Source organism: Ranitomeya imitator, chromosome 4, assembly GCF_032444005.1.
Source record: "Ranitomeya imitator isolate aRanImi1 chromosome 4, aRanImi1.pri, whole genome shotgun sequence".
Classification (NCBI taxonomy): domain Eukaryota; kingdom Metazoa; phylum Chordata; class Amphibia; order Anura; family Dendrobatidae; genus Ranitomeya; species Ranitomeya imitator.
Window position 1 is genome coordinate 582,008,444 of NC_091285.1, and position 20,693 is coordinate 582,029,136.

Consider the following 20,693-nt stretch of genomic DNA (forward strand, 5'->3'; position numbering starts at 1 on the left):
ACATTCAAGAAGTTTATTAACCCTTCAGGTGTTTCACAGGAATTTTTGGAATGTTTAAAAAAAAAATCAATATTTAACTTTTTTTCACAAAAAATTTACTTCAGCTCCAATTTGTATTATTTTACCAAGGGTAACAGGATAACTTGGACCCCAAAAGTTGTACAATTTGTCCTGAGTACGCCGATACCCCATATGTGGGGGTTAACCACAGTTTGGGCGCATGGCAGAGCTCGGAAGGGAAAGAGCGCCGTTTGACTTTTCAATGTAAAATTGTCTGGAATTGAGATCGGATGCCATGTCGCGTTTGGAGAGCCCCTGATGTGCCTAAACATTGAAACCCCCCACAAGTGACACCATTTTGGAAAGATGACCCCCTAAGGAACTTATCTAGATGTGTTGTGAGAACGTTGAACCCCCAAGTGTTTCACTACAGTTTATAATGCAGAGCCGTGAAAATAAAAAATATTTTTTCCCAAAAAATGATTTCTTAGCCCCCAAATTTTTATTTTCCCAAGGGTAACTAGAGAAATTGGACCCCAAAAGTTAGTTGTGCAATTTTTCCTGAGTACGCGGATACCCCATATGTTGGGGTAAACCACTGTTTGGGCACACGGGAGAGCTCGGAAGGGAAGGAGCACTGTATTACTTTTTCAACGCAGAATTGGTTGGAATTGAGATCGGACGCCATGTCACGTTTGGAGAGCCCCTGATGTGCCTAAACAGTGGAAGCCCCCAATTCTAACTGAAACCCTAATCCAAACACACCCCTAACCCCAACCCTAACCACACCCCTAACCCGAACACACCCCTAACCCTAATCCCAACCATACCCCAACCCCAGCACACCCCTGACACACCCTTAACCCTAACCCCAACCGTAAATGTAATCCAAACCCTAACCCTAACTGTAGCCCTAACCCTAATGGGAAAATGGAAATAAATACATTTTTTTTATTTTATTATTTTTCCCTAACTAAAGGGGGTGATGAAATGGGGGTTTAATTTGCTATTTATAGCAGGGTTTTTTTTAGCGGAATTTTATGATTCCCAGCTGTCACACACTAAAACACGCTTTTTATTTCAAAAAATAATTTTTCCGTCTCCACATTTTGAGAGCTATAATTTTTCCATATTTTGGTCCACAGAGTCATGGGAGGTCTTGTTTTTTGTGGGACGAGTTGAAAATTTTTATTGGTATCATTTTCGGGCACGTGACATTTTTTGATCACATTTTATTCCGATTTTTGTGAGGCAAAATGACCAAAAACCAGCTATTAATGAATTTCTTTTGGGGAGCGCGTTTGGTAAAATTGATAAAGTAGTTTTATTCTTCGGGTCAGTACAATTACAGCGGTACCTCATTTATATCATTTTTTTATGTTTTGGCGCTTTTATACGATAAAAACTATTTTTGCATCGTTTTATTCTGAGAACTATAACTTTTTTATTTTTTCACTGATGACGCTGTATAGCAGCTCGTTTTTTGCGGGACAAGATGACGTTTTCAGCGGTACCATTTTTTTTATATCCGTCTTTTTGATCACGTGTTATTCCACTTTTTGTTCGGCGGTATGATAATAAAGCGTTGTATTTTGCCTCTTTTTTTATGGTGTTCACTGAAGGGGTTAACTAGTGGGACAGTTTTATAGGTCGGGTCGATACGGATGCGGTGATACTAAATGTGTACTTTTATTGTTTGTTTTTTTTTTAATTTAGATAAAGAAATGTATTTATTGGAACAATATTTTTTTTTTCTTTTTTACACATGTAAATGTTTTTTTTTTTTTTTTACTTTGTCCCAGGGTGGGACATCATGTTATAGTGTCAGATCGCTGATCTGACACTTTGCACAGCACTGACAGTGCAGGAGGCTTGCCGGCGCCTGCTCTCAGCAGGCACTTGCAAGCCACCTCCCTGGAGGACACGGAAGAAGCCCCGCAGCCATTTTGGATCTGGTGCCTGCAAGGAGAAGATGCTCGGAACGCCGTGATCACATCGCGTTGTTCCGAGGGTCTCAGGGAAGCACGTGGGGAGCCCCTTCCCTACACAATGCTTCCCTATGCCACCGGAACGCTGCGAACATGTTTGATCACAGTGTTCCGGGGGTTAATGTGCCAGGAGCGGTCCGTGACTGCTCCTGGCACATAGTGGCGGATGTCAGCTGTGATAGTCAGCTGACACCCGGCCGTGCGCCCCCGGGTGAGTGTGGCTGATCGGCGATGATGTACTATCCCGTCAGTGGTCATAGGGGCCCAGACCACCTTGACGGGATAGTACGTCGGATGTCAGAAAGGGGTTAACTGTAGGCACCATGGTGGTGGGATGTCATTTTTGGGGCTATGCAGACCAATGTGATGCAGTGTGTGGGGTATGGTCTGGGCACTGACAGGCTGAATCCTCACCCCTTTAACCTCTACAGCAATGCTGGCAGCACTCATACGTCTTTTTTGAAAAGACAACCTCTGGATCTGAGGCGGAGCACGTGCACTCAACATCTTTGGTCGACCATAGTGAGGCCTGTTCTGAATGGAACCTGTCTTGTTAAAACGCTGTATGGTCTTGGTCACCGTGCTGCAGCTCAGTTTCAAGGTGTTGGTAATCTTCTTACAGCCTAGGCCATCTTTACGTGCAGTGTTCCCCAACTCCGGTCCTCAAGAGCCACCAACAGGTCATGTTTTGAGGATTTCCTTAGTATTGCTCAGGCATACCTCCCAACCGTCTCGGATCCAGTGGGACTGTCCTGATTTTGACAGTCAGCCCCGCGATCCCGGGCGGGACATTAATTGTCCCGCACTGGTTGGGAGGTGTGTATATCACCCGGTCAGCTGAGAGCTCCCTGAGTCCCTGCACCCGGCCCGCACAGCAGCACACCACATAATGGCTGCTCTGTGCGCACAGGACCTGTGATGAGGTCACAGGATGGGAGGAGTCAGGGGGTCACATGATCGGGAGGACCTCCGTGTACAGAACTCTGCTGGTTGCCATGGCGCCGGAGGAGGGTAAGTGTATGTGTGAGGTCAGGAGGTGTTTACACAGTGTGGATGCAGCAGAGCCGTGTGTGTACGAGGTGTATGGATCGGAGCAGTGTGTGAAAGGTGTATGGAGCGGAGTCGTGTGTAAGAGGTGTACGGAGCCGTGTGTACGAGGTGTATGGAGCACAGCCGCGTGTGTACGAGGTGTACGGAGCACAGCCGCGTGTGTACGAGGTGTACGGAGCACAGCCGCGTGTGTACGAGGTGTATGGAGCGGAGCAGTGTGTGAAAGGTGTACGGAGCGGAGTCATGTGTAAGAGGTGTACGGAGCCGTGTGTACGAGGTGTACGGAGCACAGCCGCGTGTGTACGAGGTGTACGGAGCAGAGTCGTGTGTAAGAGGTGTACGGAGCCGTGTGTATGAGGTGTACGAAGCACAGCCGCGTGTGTACGAGGTGTACGGAGCACAGCCGCGTTTGTACGAGGTGTATGGAGCGGAGCAGCATGTGAAAGGTGTACGGAGCGGAGTCGTGTGTAAGAGGTGTGCGGAGCCGTGTGTATGAGGTGTATGGAGCACAGCCGCGTGTGTACGAGGTGTACGGAGCGGAGCAGCGTGTGAAAGGTGTATGGAGCGGAGCCATGTGTGTACGAGGTGTATGGAGCGGAAACACATTTGTACGAGGTGTACAGAGCAGAGCCACGTGTGTACGAGGTGTGCGGAGCAGAGCCATGCGTGTACAAGGTATACGGAGCGGAGCAGCGTGTGCAATGTGTATAGAGCGGAGCCGTGTGTGTACGAGGTGTACGGAGTAGTGCCATGTGTGTACGAGATGTATGGAGAGGAGCCGTATGTGTATGAGGTGTACGCAGCGGAGCCGTGTGTGTGCAAGGTATACGGAGCGGAACAGCGTGTACAATGTGTATGGAGCGGAGCGGTGTGTGTATGAGGTGTATGGAGCGGAGCCGTGTGTGCATGAGGTGTAAGGAGCGGAGCCGTGTATGAGGTGTATGGAGCGGAGCTGAATGTGTATGAGGTGTATGGAGCGGAGCTGAATGTGTACGAGGTGTACGGAGCAGAGCCGTGTGTGTATGAGATGTATGGAGTGGAGCCGTGTGTACGGAGCAGAGCCGTGTGTGCAAAGTGTACGGAGCGCAGCCGCGTGTGTAGGAGTAGCTATGTGTGGCCATTATACATCTCCTCCCTGGTCTCAGTCTACCACCCTACCCGTGCCCTCCGCTAATGACCTCAGGCTAGCATCCTCAATAATCAGAACCTCCCACTCCCGTCTCCAAGACTTTACACGTGCTGCGCCGATTTTTTGGAATGCACTACCTAGGTTAATACGATTAATCCCCAATCCCCACAGTTTTAAGCGTACCCTAAAAACTCATTTGTTCAGACTGGCCTACCGCCTCAATGCATTAACCTAATGATCCCTGTGTGGCCTATTTATAATAAATAAAAAAAAAAAAAAAAGGTTCCTCGCATCATGTTCTCATACACTTTATGCAGTATTAGCCCTCTGTGTCTGTACTGCTACATACTGGTTCATGCAGCTTTACATGAACACCCGATCCTTACACTATAGCTGGTCCGAATAACTAAAGCAATTGTTACCATCCACCTTTCGTGTATCCCCTTTTCCCCATAGTTTGTAAGCTTGCGAGCAGGGCCCTCACTCCTCCTGGTATCTGTTTTTAACTGTATTTCTGTTATGCTGTAATGTCTATTGTCTGTACAAGTCCCCTCTATAACTTGTAAAGCGCTGCGGAATATGTTGGCGCTGTATAAATAAAAATTATTATTATTATTATTATTATACGGTACGAAGTATCATGTGTGGCAATTATACAGTATGGAGCATCATGTGCGGTCATTATACAGTATGGAGCATCATGTGCAGTCATTATACAGTATGGAGCATCATGTGTGGCCATTATACAGTATGGAGCATCATATGCGGTCATTATACAGTATAGAGCATCATGTGCAGTCATTATACAGTATGGAGCATCATGTGCGGCTATTATACAGTATGGAGCATCATATGCGGTCATTATACAGTATTGAGCATCATGTGTGGCCATTATACAGTATTGAGCATCATGTTAGGTCGTTATACAGTATGGAGCATCATGTGGGGCCATTATACAGTATGGAGCATCATGTGGGGTCGTTATACAGTATGGAGCACTGTGTGGCCATTATACAGTATGGATCACTGTTTGGCCATATTTTTTTGTTTAGAATTATTCTTTATGAACAGTGTGATCAGCAGTGCTAAATGGGTGCGGTTGGGACGTGGATATGGGTGTGACTAGTGAATGGGTGTGGTCAGAGGCGTGGCCTAAAATGTCCCAGCTTCAAAAGTTGGGAGGTATGGCTCAGGTCATTGATTGGTTGCCTGTCCGGGTTCTGCAGGTATCACCTGTGCAATACTAAGGAAATCCTGAAAACATGACCTGTTGGTCGCTCTTGAGGACCGGACTTGGGGGAACAGTGATTGAGCAACAATTCTTTTTTTGAGATTCTCGGAGAGTTTTTTTTCCAACAGGTGCCATACTGAACTTCAGTGACCAGTTATGAGAAAGTGAGAGAGCAATAACACCAAATTTAACACACCCGCTCCCCATTCACACCTAAGACCTTATAAGGCTGTGTGCACATGTTCCGGATGTTTCGCATTCTTTTGCTATAAAAACACGATAAAACCGCGAAAAAACGCTCACATTAAGCATCCTATTAATAGAATACAATCCGCATTTTTTGTGCACACGCTGCGTTTTTTACCGGAGTGGAAACGCATTTCGGAAAAAAATGCAACATGTTCATTAATTTGCAGAATCGCGGGGATTCCGCACACATAGGAATGCATTGATCTGCTTACTTCCCGCATGGGGCTATGCCCACCATGCAGGAAGTAAGTGGATCATGTGTGGATGGTACCCAGGGTGGAGGAGAGGAGCCTCTCCTCCACGGACTGGGGACCATATCACTGTTAAAAAAATAATTAAAATAAAAAATAGTGATATACTCACCTTCTGCTGGCCCCCGGAGTCCTCCCGCCTCTCAGCAGTGCACATGGCGGCTTCTTTTCCCAGGGATGCTTTGTGTGAAGGACCTGGGATGACGTCACGTGACGTCATCCCAGGTCCTTCGCACACAGCATCCCTTGGAACGGAAGCCGCCGCGTTCACTGCTGAGAATAACAATTTTTTTATAATTTTTAACATTAGATCTTTTTACTATTGATGCTGCATAGGCAGAATCAATAGGAACACGTTGGTCACACTTGTCAAACACTATGTTTGACAAGTGTGACCTACCGGTCAATCAGTTTTCCAAGCGATGCTACAGATCGCTTTGAAAACGCTAGCATTCTGCAAGCTAATTACGCTTGCAAAACGCATGCCAATTCCGCATGCGATATACCCACGGCAGGAGTTGTGGAGTTGCTGCGGCAATTCTGCAACGTGTGCACTTAGCCTAACAGTAATGAGCGACATAACAATGAGGCCGTAATGGAAAATAACGTGGGCACAACTCGCTAGGGTTGGGGGTAGGGTTAGGGTTAGGGGTAGGGTTAGGGGTAGGGTTAGGGTTAGGGTATTTTCAGCCATTTTAGCCCTAAAAAGCTTCCTAGGAAACACACAGTCTCTGCATAGAAAACTGCATAAAAAAAGGATAAAAAAACGCATCAAAAAACGCATCAAAAAAGGACAAAAAAAGGACCAAAAAAAAGGACCTGCGTTTTCTGCCAAGAGCTGCAGTTTTTTAAAAAAACTGTCCTGAAAAAAAAAGGATGGAAATCCTGAACGTGTGAACATACCCTTAGGCCATGTTCACACAGTGCGTTTTTTACCGCGGAACCGCGGCGGTTTTGCCGCTGCGGTTCCGCAGCTGTTTTCCATGCAGGGTACAGTACACTGTACCCTATGGAAAACAGGACACACTGTGCACATGGTCCGGAAATTGTAAAAAAAAAGACGCGCTGAATAGCTCCCGGAAAAAAGAAGGAGCATGTCAATTCTTTTTCCGGAGCCGCAGCGGTTCTGCACCCATAGACCTCCATTGTGAGGTCCAAACCGCAGTAAAACCCGCAGATCAAAAATATATCTGCGGGTTTTACTGCGGTTTGATGTGCAGAACCGCTGCAGCAGGAAGTGCGGGGAGCGGGCGGAAGTGCGTGGGCGGAGTGTGGCTGCCCCCCCCCGTGTTCCGATCCCGCCCCCCCGTGCTCCGATGCCCCCCCCCAGTGCTCCGATGCCCCCCCCCAGTGCTCTGATGCCCCCCCCCGTGCCCTAATCTCCCCCCCTTATACTCACCCGGCGTCCCGGTGTCCGTCCGGCCGTCTTCTCCCTGGGCGCCGCCATCTTGCAAAATGGCGGGCGCATGCGCAGTGCGCCCGCCGAATCTGCCGGCCGGCAGATTCGTTCCAAAGTGCATTTTGATCACTGAGATATAACCTATCTCAGTGATCAAAATAAAAAAATAGTAAATGACACCCCCCCCCCTTTGTCACCCCCATAGGTAGGGACAATAAAAAAAATAAAGAATTTTTTTTTTTTTTTTTTCACTAAGGTTAGAATAGGGGTAGGGGTAGGGTTAGGGGTAGGGTTAGGGTTAGGGGTAGGGTTAGGGGTAGGGTTAGGGGTAGGGTTAGGGTTAGGGGTAGGGTTAGGGGTAGGGTTAGGGGTAGGGTTATGGTTAGGGGTAGGGTTAGGGTTAGGGGTAGGGTTAGGGGTAGGGTTAGGGTATTTTCAGCCATTTTAACCCTAAAAAAATTCCTAGAAAACACACAGACTCTGGCTAGAAAACTGCATCAAAAAAACGCATCAAAAACGCATCAAAAAACGCATCAAAAACGGACCAAAAAAGGACCAAAAAAAGGACCTGCGTTTTCTGCCAAGAGCTGCAGTTTTTTAAAAAACAGTCAGGAAAAAAAAAGGATGGAAATCCTGAACGTGTGAACATACCCTTATACTTTTCCTCTATTTGTTCCACTCCTGGTTTTGGCTTACAAATACTGATGTAAAATACTGACCAAATACTGCTAGTGTGACGGCAGCCTGATAATACTGCTAGTGTGACAGCAGCCTTATGAGGTAAAACACTGACTAAACAGCGGCCATTCCTCAGGTGTTCTTGGGCCGGTCCTCTCCGCAGCGCTCAGTATTTGCAGTGGACATTGTCTAGGGCTCCTCTTCACAGACACACAATGCGCCAGCCATGTTTTACAGACGGCCTCACATTCCCTGCCTTTACCAGGTGAGCAGTAACATTCCATAATGTGAGATTTTAATATTAGGGGGTGAAAAAAATCACAATAGAAATGTTAAGTTAGATTATAAAACCCCGCAGGGAATCCCTATAAGTAGATATGTAATTGTGCAGCACATGAACGCTCCCATTACACAGGACAGAACTTTCTCATTTTCCGCGCCTTTGTTTCAAAACCTCCCGGAGGTAACGTAACATTCTAGAATCTCCACCCAGATTTGCGGGTCAAGCCTCGCTCTGGACTGCGCTCGTATCTCTGGGCGGTGACTACCAGCGTCTACCTTCCAGGGAAGGTGTCATTAGCGCCTTCTGATTTGCTGTTCAAGTAGGTGAGAAACCCACGTGAATGACGATTCTTATCGCTTATTGGCTGAGCGGGATTCACGGCTCCGCATCTGATTGGACGCGCTTCTTACTGTTGCAGGGAGGCGATCCTGTGATTGGTGTATTATTTTCCAAGAGATCAGTACCACTCGATCCAGGAGGAGCTGAGGCCCGGGAGACAGACGCGGATCCGGCGTAGTGAGCAGACGGGTCCTGGAGCGGAGGTTTGTGTTCAGCGAGGCGGATTGTTTGTAGAGCTGTTTACGGTCGGTCACTGATCGCATAGACTGCTGTATACTGTCTGCTTGAGTTCACTGGCTGTGTGTGCAGGAGCCATCGCTCTCCGTGTCCTTATGTGCACCGATCTCTGATTGCACCGATCTGGTGGGGTACCTCTATCGGCCTGCACAGTGTGGCCACCACAGGACACTTTGGGCAACCGGTTTTGGCATATGTGACTTTTGGGTTTGGAAATTAAAGCAAAAAACAAAAAAAAAATCTGTCTTCTGACTGTAGCCAGTGACTTATTAGCCCTGTAATGTGTGCTGTCATCGATCATCCAATGTGCAGTGTGTCCTGTGACTTATTAATACATGGTGCAGGGCTCTGACTGCTCCAGTGCTGCTGTATGGTGGGACCTGAATGCACCAGGTGGGCTGGAACTGTAAAGTAGCCGCTGCCTTACTGGTTCCCAGTTACACTGATTCTGTGGCGTCTCGACAGTAATACCAAATATTACTTGTTTATTGGGGGAAAAATATTATCGTACCCGTAAGGGTAAGTTCACACAGGGCGTTTTTGCTGCTTTTTTTTTTCTGCAGCAAAACCTGATCTTCTTGGCAGGAAAGAAGCTGGGTCAAAAACGCAGGTTTAGTTGCGTTTTTTGTTGCATATTTTTTCCCTCTTTGTTTTTTCAGCAGCAAATAATGATACCTGCCTTTTTTTCAACACCCATTCAAGTCAATGGGTGAAAACCGCTGAAAGAAGTGACGTGCCCTATGTCCAAAAAACGCAGCAAAATCCTGATCACACAAAAAACTAATGTGTGTGCATGAGATTTCTGAAATGTCATAGGCTTTGCTGGTTCTGTAAAAAGCAGCTGAAAAGTAGCATAAAAACCGCCCTGTGTGAACTTACCCTAAAGGTACCTTCACACTCAGCGACGCTGCAGCGATACCGACAACGATGTCGATCGCTGTAGCGTCGCTGGAGAGCTGTCACACAGACCGCTTTCCAGCGACCAACGATGCCGGTAACCAGGGTAAACATCGGGTTACTAAGCGCAGTGCCGCGCTTAGTAACCCGATGTTTACCCTGGTTACCATCGTTAAAGTAAAAAAAAACAACCACTACATACTTACCTACCGCTGTCTGTCCCCGTCGCTCTGCTTCTCTGCACTCCTCCTGCACTGGCTGTGAGCACAGCGGCCGGAAAGCAGAGCGGTGACGTCACCGCTCTGCTTTCCGGCTGACCGACGCTCACAGCCAGTGCAGGAGGAGTGCAGAGAAGCACAGCGACGGGGACAGACAGCGGTAGGTAAGTATGTACTGTTTGTTTTTTTTTACTTTTACGCTGTTAACCAGGGTAAACATCGGGTTACTAAGCGCGGCCCTGCGCTTAGTAACCCGATGTTTACCCTGGTTACCAGTGAAGACATCGCTGGATCGGTGTCACACACGCTGATCCAGCGATGTCTGCAGGGAGATCCAGCGACGAAATAAAGTTCTGGACTTTCCTCAGCGACCAACGATCTCCCAGCAGGGGCCTGATCGTTGGTCGCTGTCACACAGAACGATTTCCTTAACGATATCGTTGCTACGTCACAAAAAGCAACGATATCGTTAACGATAACGTTATGTGTGAAGGTACCTTTAGGCTGTATGCACACATTGCTTTTTTTTGCTGCTTTTTTTCCCCCTCAGTGCAGATTTGTCACAAGACCTGAAGAGTTTCGTGATGCCAGCAAAGTGACTGAGAATCCTGAAGTCTCATGATCACGTCGCGTGTTTGTGACTTGCACATTTAATTCTGCGGCTTGTCAATTTTGTCAGCGTTTTTGCTGCTGATTTTAACTGTAGCAATGAGTGGGGGAAATCTGCACCAAAAATACACGTAAAAAAAGTAGTAAAAGCGCTAGTTTTTGCTGCTATGTTTTTCCTGCCAAAAAAAGCAGAAATTTCTGCACCAAATGCTCAATGTGTGCACACAGCCTCAGTATAAATATCGGGCGGGGGGGGGGGGGAGATTTTGCTGTTCAACCTGAACTGACCAGGGATTTTTTTAAAAACCTTTTGATGCTTGATAATGAATAGTACAGAATAAGGAAATAATCGTTGGGCTAAACAATGGGACCAGCAGCTAGTACACATGGCGTGTCCTCTGCACACGTTATTTGGTGGCCGTGGACTACAGTGCTACAAGAGCACTGAGAGAATTGACGTGCTGCGTCTTGCTAAATATGTTGCAGGGATGAAAATAAGCATCAAAGAAAAAAAAGAAAAAAAAGCAGTGTGTGCATAAGAGTTTAGAAATCTCATTGATTGTTCTGTAAAACATTGTGTAGTGTGTGTCTTAGATCCGCTGAAAAACGCCACGACCTCATGCTGACGACCCCCCCCCTTTTTTTTGTGGAAATTATCAAAGCCAAAAAATGCGCTTCAGTTGCATTGTGGGAACATACCCGTAGACTTTGTAACGATGGCGGCTGTGGGATTCGGGCTCTTAGAGGAGACTTGCGATCCTGAGCGGCTTGGAATCTTGTTTCCGCGCATTTGTCAGAAGTCGTTGAATTGAGCTGCAGGCCGCGGCTCCTGTCATGTCACCTGCGATCCTGCCATGTTGGGACACGCGGCCACGGTGGAATTGGATAGTGATGTTAATCATGGCGGGGACGTGTATCCACAAGAAGACGCCAGAAGTTATTTAAGGAACCGAACTGCTGGAATGAATAAAAATGAGAAAATAATTTGGGCTGTTGGAGGAATCCGGACTCTACTGTGCCAACTCTGCGGCCAGAAATGGAGACAGATGGTTCTCTGTAGCAATGGCGTTCCTATAGGTCAGACTGTTCGTTTATCACAGTGTAAGTGGCATGTCATAACTGAGGTGGGGCTGGGGCACAGTTTGCCATGGCATGACCTTTCCAGCTGGTATCACCACTCCCGTTCCAATTTTTATAGCAGCCATGATGGATATGGGGCATTTTTAGGCTTATACTCGGCAATTTTCCCTATTTGCTTTTTTAGACCAAGCGCACAGCAATATTCCTGCCATAAAAACCACAGAAACCTGAACAGGCCACATCACGAGTCAATAAGGTCCATCAGGGACTGTTAGCTCTTGTCTGACAATGTTTCAAAATCCTAGATACAAACATATACCCATTAATGAATGTGGATAAGGCCACCATCTGTGGTCACAGAAAATGTATAGGGCCCAAAGTAGGAATCCACTCAGTCTCATGTTGAGCAATGAGTTTTTTTATACTCCCACCCCCCTTTAATCACAGTGTGCATTACATGAATACCCTTTATTTTAAGAAATTTGGGATCACTATTGTGAAAAATTCAGAAAGGACGAGGAATTGTCTTCAATTTTTAAATGTCGTCTACTGTCCTGGCCAATGTCCCTGACATGCGCACGCACCCTGACTCTCAGTTCCCTTGAGGTCAGACCTACATACTGTACAGACCAAAAGTTTGGACACACCTTCTCATTTAAAGATTTTTCTGTATTTTCATGGCTATGAAAATAGTACATTCACACTGAAGGCATCAAAACTATGAATTAACACATGTGGAATTATAAACTTAATGGGAAGCGGTCACCCCCCAAAATCGATGGTGAGGTAAGCTCACCGTCATCAGGGGCTTATCTACAGCATTCTGTAATGCTGTAGATAAGCTGCCAATGGCACAGGGGGTGGGAGGGGGTTGGGGACAGGCATATTTTTTTTAAACACCAAAGAAAAAAAAAAAAGAAAGATTTTTCATATCTTCTCTCCAGCGAACGCTGCTGGAGAGAAGAAATGAATGGCGGCTTCAGCACCAGATGCAGGGGACAGCGCTTAACTGTAGCGCTGTCTCCTGCACGGTGCGTGTGGTACCCAGTCGGCACACGGATGCCGCACGTGTGCCACACTGATGTGCCACGTGAGCACACGGACACGGATAATTCCGGTACCGGAATTATCTGGACGTGTGAGACTGGCCTAAGACTGTCCCTTAGGTTTTTAGACTCCCCAGAGAAGGCTCTGTTTTACCGTAATTATCGGCCAATGTTTGGCCAAGGTACAGTGCCGGCAAAAAAAATCTTTACACTTGCGCAGCAAAAAGAAACTTTACATATAAAATCCACATCATAATTTCACTTTTTGAAAGTGCACACAATGGGGGAGATAATAAAAAACTGTCTAATATTAAAGCTGGCTTTGTTGCAAATATCAACCAATCAACGCTCAGTTTTCACTTCTCTGGTAAAGCGAAAGCTGCACTCTGGTTGTTATGTGCAGCTCAGCCAGTTTTGCTATTAGGCAGTCTTTTATTATCTCCCTCAGTTTTTTGTTATCTCCCACAATGGGTCGAAAAAAGCTTAAAATGGAAGAGAAATCCCGTGCCTTGACTCTGCTCGAGAAGGGGGATTCAGTGATTGCTGTAGCTAGAGATCTGGGAGTGTCAAGAGAAGCAATTTATCAACTGAAGCGGTCTCTTGGTAGACCCAGGTCCCAGGCGGTGACAAATTGTCCTAGTTGTGATGTTCTGTAGGAGCATAGGGTACTTGTTTTTTAGTTCAACGGCAGTTATAGAAGGATGTGACATCACTTCACGCTTCAGAAGCTTATCAGTCCTTGGTGAAGTCTTCTTAGGTGCGCCAGAGCCTGACTTCCTCTGCGGTACCATCCCAGGAGGCAATGATGCCGCTGACCGCTTCAGTTGATAATAAAAGACTGCCTAATAGCAAAACTGGCTGAGCTGCACATAACAACCAATCAGAGTGCAGCTTTCGCTTTACCAGAGAAGTGAAAACTGAGCGTTGATTGGTTGATATTTGCAACAAAGCCAGCTTTAATATTAAACAGTTTTTTATTATCTCCCCCATTGTGTACACTTTCAAAAAGTGAAATTATGATGTGGATTTTATATGTAAAGTTTTTTTGCCGGCACTGTACTTCTCATATTGGTCCATTCAGGGTTATATGTTGGAATATGTTGCACCATCCTGATTCTTTTTTCCAATTCTGGTGGTACAGCAGTTCGTTTCGGGAAGTAGACTTTGCTCTCATATCCATTTTTGATGCACTTATGACTGTACCCCTCTGTTAAAACCTACTCCTAGGGTCCTCGACCTGCACCTCAAATTTTTCCTCAGACGAGCAGATCTGCCTCATTCTGAGGAAATGGGGTAAAAGCGCTTAAAAAATGACTCGCTGGGTATATGTTGAGGCTTCTGAACGTCTTTTAAACTCTTCAGGAGTTTTCAGCTGGAAGACGCCTTAATGTTCATTTAAACCGCTAAAGAAAAAAAAGAAAAGCTTAAAAAATAAGACTGTTCAGAAATGGCTCATTTTCGCTGGAGTTTAGTCCAACTGAAGTGTTTCCTTCTTTAAAAAGCAGATGTTTTTGTTCTTCAGAAAATGGCACAGTGTGAACATAACCTAAGGCTACATTCACACAGGCTTCTTTACAAGGATTTTTAAAGGGGCTTTTTTTTCCCTAAAAATCAATCATGTATCCACTTCAATTACTTTTTGAGTAAGGGTTTTACCATTAACAATAGTATTTGAAGCTAACCAAGTAGATTTGGAGTGAAAAGGGGTTATCTCACAAGACAACCATAAATGTCTACTAAATGGGGGTCCTATCTCAGGATCTATATATTTCTGGAATCTTGATCCACTGTTCCGACCCACATGCGACTATCAGTGAGTGGACAGGTGGCGGAGCAGGTACCGATTCTTGCGGAGAGTGTTTGGACAGCCCAACTGTATTTCTGCATAATATAGTCACACACACCCTTCAAAGCCGACTAAATGCTCTCGACAAGAGCCGGCATGTGCTCCGCCACCTTTCCAATATATAAAATATACAGGGGCTTCTCACAGAATTAGAATATCATCAAAAAGTTAATTTATTTCAATTCCTCAATACAAAAAAGTGAAACTCATATATTATATAGTCACTACAAACAGAGGGATCTATTTCAAGTGTTTATTTCTGTCATTATCTCAGTAAATTAGAATACTTTATAACACCAGTGTAACAACTCTGCTGGCATCACGGCATGGCCTCTCATTTCTCACACTAACTTACCCACTGCTCCAGGCCATGATGTGGTTTCTGTCATGCCAGCTCCATGTTCTGTGTCTCTGCTCGGTGCATGCCTCATGGCTATGTGTATAGGGGGCCGGCGCCTGAACTCTCTGGTTCTTATAGGAATCAGGTGCATCTGTCTAATCTGTTCCTGACCAATTACCAAGAGGCCTCCAGTATATAGTGCAGCTCCACCCTGTGGTCTGGGCCTGTGCAATGTGTTAGGCTACTTTCACACTAGCGTCGGAATCTCCCCGTCGCAATGCGTTGGGCCGAGATTCCGACGCTAGCATTTGTTGTGCTGCACAACGGAGGCAGCGGATGCATTTCTCCGGCGCATCTGCTGCCCCATTGTGAGATGTAGAGAGGTGGGGGCGGAGTTCCGGCCACGCATGCGCGGTCGGAAAAAGCGGTCCGTCGGCTGCAAAAAACGTTACATTTAATGTTTTTTGCTCCCGGCGGTCCGCCACAACACGGTGCAACCGTCGCTAATGTCAATACATCGCAATGCGTCGCTAATGTTAATCTATGGGGCGAAAACGCATCCTGTTTGCAGGATGCGTTTTTTCCCCTAAACGACGCATTGCGACGTATTAAAAAAAACGCCAGTGTGAAAGTAGCCTTAGCTCAGTTTGTGTTTTGCTTCTGAGTTTGCCAGGTCTTGCTCTGTGTTACTCCCTCTCTGGAGGCTTTTCTCTGTGCTATTGCCTTGATCTTGTTGTCCGCCCGCCAGGAGGCGGAATATCCTGGTCCCTGTGTCTTTGTCCTTGTGTCTTGTTCCATTGCCTTGTCTGTACTTTGTCTTATCTCGGTCTCCTTGTCTGTGGCTTCCTTCCCTGCTGTGTCTTTCCTTGTGTTCTCAGCCTGCTTCTGCTCCGCACTCTTGCGGCTCTGCCTGCTCTGTAGCTTTGTGGCTTGATCTCTACTCCGCACTCCTGCGGTTCTGCTCCATTCTACTCTGCTCCGCTCCGGTTGCTGCAGTAATCTTTTGCTGCAGCTTCTCTCCGCAATCCTTGCGGTTCCACTCTGCTTAGCTTCAGCAGTATCTATTGCTGCAGCTCCTCTCCGCAATCCTTGCGGTTCCACTCTGCTTAGCTTCAGCAGTATCTCTTGCTGCAGCTCCTCTCCACATTCCTTGTGGCTCCGCTCTGCTTAGCTTTTGTTGCTACGCTATCTCTTGCTGCTCTTCCGCTCCTATCTGCAGTCTTGCACTTCTCTTCCTGTGTGAACAGGTCCCAACCTGTTCCTTCTTGCTCCTTTCCTTCTGACTTGTTACCGTACCTGCATCTCCTGTGTGAACAGGTCCCTACCTGTTCCTTCATATTTCATATCCGTTCCTGCACCTCCAGTGTGGACAGGTCCCTACCTGTGCACCTCCAGTGTGAACAGGCCCCTACCTGTTCCTTCATATACCACATCAACCAGTCCTGTGTTTCCTGCCGTCCTAGCCAGTCCTGTGTTTCCTGCCGTCCTAGCCAGTCCTGTGTTTCCTGCCGTCCTAGCCAGTCCTGTGTTTCCTGCCGTCCTAGCCAGTCCTGTGTTTCCTGCCGTCCTAGCCAGTCCTGTGTTTCCTGCCGTCCTAGCCAGTCCTGTGTTTCCTGCCGTCCTAGCCAGTCCTGTGTTTCCTGCCGTCCTAGCCAGTCCTGTGTTTCCTGCCGTCCTAGCCAGTCCTGTGTTTCCTGCCGTCCTAGCCAGTCCTGTGTTTCCTGCCGTCCTAGCCAGTCCTGTGTTTCCTGCCGTCCTAGCCAGTCCTGTGTTTCCTGCCGTCCTAGCCAGTCCTGTGTTTCCTGCCGTCCTAGCCAGTCCTGTGTTTCCTGCCGTCCTTGCCAGTCCTGTGTTTCCTGCCGTCCTTGCCAGTCCTGTGTTTCCTGCCGTCCTAGCCAGTCCTGTGTTTCCTGCCGTCCTAGCCAGTCCTGTGTTTCCTGCCGTCCTTGCCAGTCCTGTGTTTCCTGCCGTCCTTGCCAGTCCTGTGTTTCCTGCCGTCCTAGCCAGTCCTGTGTTTCCTGCCGTCCTTGCCAGTCCTGTGTTTCCTGCCGTCCTTGCCAGTCCTGTGTTTCCTGCCGTCCTTGCCAGTCCTGTGTTTCCTGCCGTCCTAGCCAGTCCTGTGTTTCCTGCCGTCCTTGCCAGTCCTGTGTTTCCTGCCGTCCTTGCCAGTCCTGTGTTTCCTGCCGTCCTTGCCAGTCCTGTGTTTCCTGCCGTCCTTGCCAGTCCTGTGTTTCCTGCCGTCCTAGCCAGTCCTGTGTTTCCTGCCGTCCTTGCCAGTCCTGTGTTTCCTGCCGTGTCTCTGCCAGCCCTGTGTTTTCTGCCATGCCAGCCTACTCGTCTGAGTTCCAGCCGTGCTCTTCTGCCAGTCCTGCCTGATGCCCGCACCAATCCTGGTGTTCCTGTGTCCCAAGTGGGATCAGCAGCCACAGCCAGACACCACCCTGGAGTAGCACCTGGCAGCTGCCTGCTGCACAAGCCTGACCTCACCATCAGAGGCTCCAGTGAAAACCCCAGGCAGCTGTCATAGTCACGCCCCTTCCAGGGTAGTCTGGTTTGTGGCACAGTGGGGCCACAAACCCCCGAGCTCACGCCCACCAGTCAGGGTGTGAGCGTGACAACCAGCTTGAAAAAATGATTTTAAAATCTGAAATGTTGGCCTACTGAAATGTATGTTTAGTAAATGCACTCAATACTTGGTCAGGGCTCCTTTTGCATCAATTCCTGCATCAATGCGGCGTGGCATGGAAGCGATCAGCCTGTGGCACTGCTGAGGTGTTATGGAAGCCCAGGTTGCTTTGACAGCAGCCTTCAGCTCGTCTGCATTGTTGGGTCTGGTGTCTCTCATCTTCCTCTTGACAATACCCCATAGATTCTCTATGGGGTTAAGGTCAGGCGAGTTTGCTGGCCAATCAAGCACAGTAATACTGTTGTTTGTAAACCAGGTATTGGTACTTTTGGCAGTGTGGACAGGTGCCAATTCTGCTGGAGAATGAAATTTCCATCTCCAAAAAGCTTGTTGGCAGAGGGAAGCATGAAGTGGTCTAAAATTTCCTGGTAGACGGCTGCGCTGACTTTAGTTTTAATAAAACACAGTGGACCTACACCAGCAGATGACATGGCTCCCCAAACCATGACTGATTGTGGAAACGTCACACTAGACTTTAAGCAGCTTGGATTGTGGCCTCTCCACTCTTCCTCCAGACTCTGGGACCTTGATTTTCAAATGAAATACAAAATATACTTTCATCTGAAAACAACACCTTGGACCACTGTGTCCAGTTCTTTTTCTCCTTAGCCCAGTTAAGATGCTTCTGGCGTTGTCTATTAGTATAGTATAGTTATTAAGGTTGAAGGAAGACTATATGTCCATCTAGTTCAACCCATAGCCTAACCTAACATGCCCTAACATGTTGATCCAGAGGAAGGCAAAAAAACCCCATGTGCAAAGAGTAAGCTCCACATTGGGGAAAAAAATTCCTTCCCGACTCCACATACGGCAATCAGACTAGTTCCCTGGATCAACGCCCTATCAAGGAATCTAGTGTATATACCCTGTAACATTATACTTTTCCAGAAAGGTATCCAGTCCCCTCTTAAATTTAAGTAATGAATCACTCATTACAACATCACACGGCAGAGAGTTCCATAGTCTCACTGCTCTTACAGTAAAGAATCTGTGTCTGTTATTATGCTTAAACCTTTTTTCCTCCAACCGCAGAGGATGCCCCCTTGTCCCTGTTTCAGGTCTATGATTAAAAAGATCATCAGAAAGGTCTTTGTACTGTCCCCTCATATATTTATACATTAAAATGAGATCACCCCTTAGTCTTCGTTTTTCCAAACTAAATAGCCCCAAGTGTAATAACCTATCTTGGTATTGCAGACCCCCCAGTCCTCTAATAACCTTGGTCGCTCTTCTCTGCACCCGCTCCAGTTCAGCTATGTCTTTCTTATACACCGGAGACCAGAACTGTGCACAGTATTCTAAGTGTGGTCGAACTAGTGACTTGTATAGAGGTAAAATTATGTTCTCCTCATGAGCATCTATGCCTCTTTTAATGCATCCCATTATTTTATTTGCCTTTGTAGCAGCTGCCTGACACTGGCCACTGAATTTAAGTTTGTCATCCACCCATACACCCAGGTCTTTTTCATTGACGGTTTTTCCCAGAGTTTTAGAATTAAGCACATAATTATACATCTTATTACTTCTACCCAAGTGCATGACCTTACATTTATCCCCATTAAAGCTCATTTGCCATTTATCAGCCCAAGCTTCTAGTTTACATAAATCATCCTGTAATATAAAATTGTCCTCCTCTGTATTGATTACCCTGCAGAGTTTAGTGTCATCTGCAAATATTGAAATTCTACTCTGAATGCCCCCTACAAGGTCATTAATAAATATGTTAAAAAGAAGAGGGCCCAATACTGACCCCTGTGGTACCCCACTGCTAACCGCTACCCAGTCCGAGTGTGCTCCATTAATAACCACCCTTTGTTTCCTATCCCTGAGCCAGCTCTCAACCCACTTGCACATATTTTCCCCTATCTCCATTATTCTCATTTTATGTATCAACCTTTTGTGTGGCACCGTATCAAAAGCTTTTGAAAAGTCCATATACACTACATCCACTGGGTTCCCTTGGTCCAATCCGGAACTTACCTCTTCATAGAAACTGATCAAATTAGTCTGACATGAACGGTCCCTAGTAAACCCGTGCTGATACTGGGTCATGAGGTTATTCCTCTTCAGATACTCCAGTATAGCGTCCCTTAGAATGCCTTCCAGGATTTTACCCACAGTAGAGGTTAAGCTTACTGGCCTATAGTTTCCGAGTTCAGTTTTTGTTCCCTTTTTGAATATTGGCACCACATTTGCTATACGCCAGTCCTGTGGCACAGACCCTGTTATTATGGAGTCTTTAAAGATTAAAAATAATGGTCTATCAATGACTGTACTTAATTCCTGCAGTACTCGAGGGTGTATCCCATCCGGGCCCGGAGATTTGTCAATTTTAGTGATTTTTAGACGCCGCCGCACTTCCTGCTGGGTTAAGCAGGTGACATTTAATTGGGAATTTTTATCACTAGACATTTTGTCTGCCATGGGATTTTCTTGTGTAAATACTGATGAAAAAAAGTCATTTAGCATATTGGCTTTTTCCTCATCCACCATCTCACCCAGACTATTTTTAAGGGGGCCAACACTATCATTTTTTAGTTTCTTACTATTTATGTAGTTAAAGAATATTTTAGGATTATTTTTACTCTCTCTGGCAATGAGTCTCTCTGTCTCAATCTTTGCTGCCTTGATTTGCTTTTTACAGAATTTATTTAATTTTCTGTATTTATTTAATGCCTCCTCACTACCTACTTCCTTTAATTCTCTAAATGCTTTCTTTTTGTCCCTTATTGCGCCCCTTACAGCTCTATTTAGCCATATTGGTTTCCTCCTATTTCTAATATGTTTATTCCCATACGGTATATACTGTGCACAGGTCCTATCCAGGATGCTAATAAACGTCTCCCATTTTCTCTGTGTATTTTTGTGTCTCAGGATATCGTCCCAGTTAATTGCACCAAGATCCTCTCTCATCCGTTGGAAATTTGCCCTCCTGAAGTTTAGTGTCCTTGTAACCCCTCTACTACACATCTTTTTAAAGGATACATGAAAACTTATTATTTTGTGATCGCTATTTCCCAAGTAACCCCCAACCCTTATATTTGATATGCGGTCTGGCCTGTTGGTTAATATTAGGTCTAGCAGTGCCCCCCTTCTTGTTGGGTCCTGAACCAGTTGTGAAAGGTAATTGTCTCTCA

At 46.5% G+C, this 20,693-nt stretch overlaps 1 protein-coding gene across 1 annotated transcript in view; it reads left to right on the forward strand.

The window, feature by feature from the left end:
* Window positions 1-8,677: 8,677 nt before the first annotated feature.
* The window catches only part of GLCE (glucuronic acid epimerase), a 98,343-nt gene continuing 86,327 nt past the window's right edge, over window positions 8,678-20,693 (forward strand). The window contains exon 1 of the mRNA XM_069766430.1: window positions 8,678-8,800. The gene's annotated coding sequence lies outside the window, so the exon portion shown is untranslated. The remainder of the gene's footprint in view (window positions 8,801-20,693) is intronic.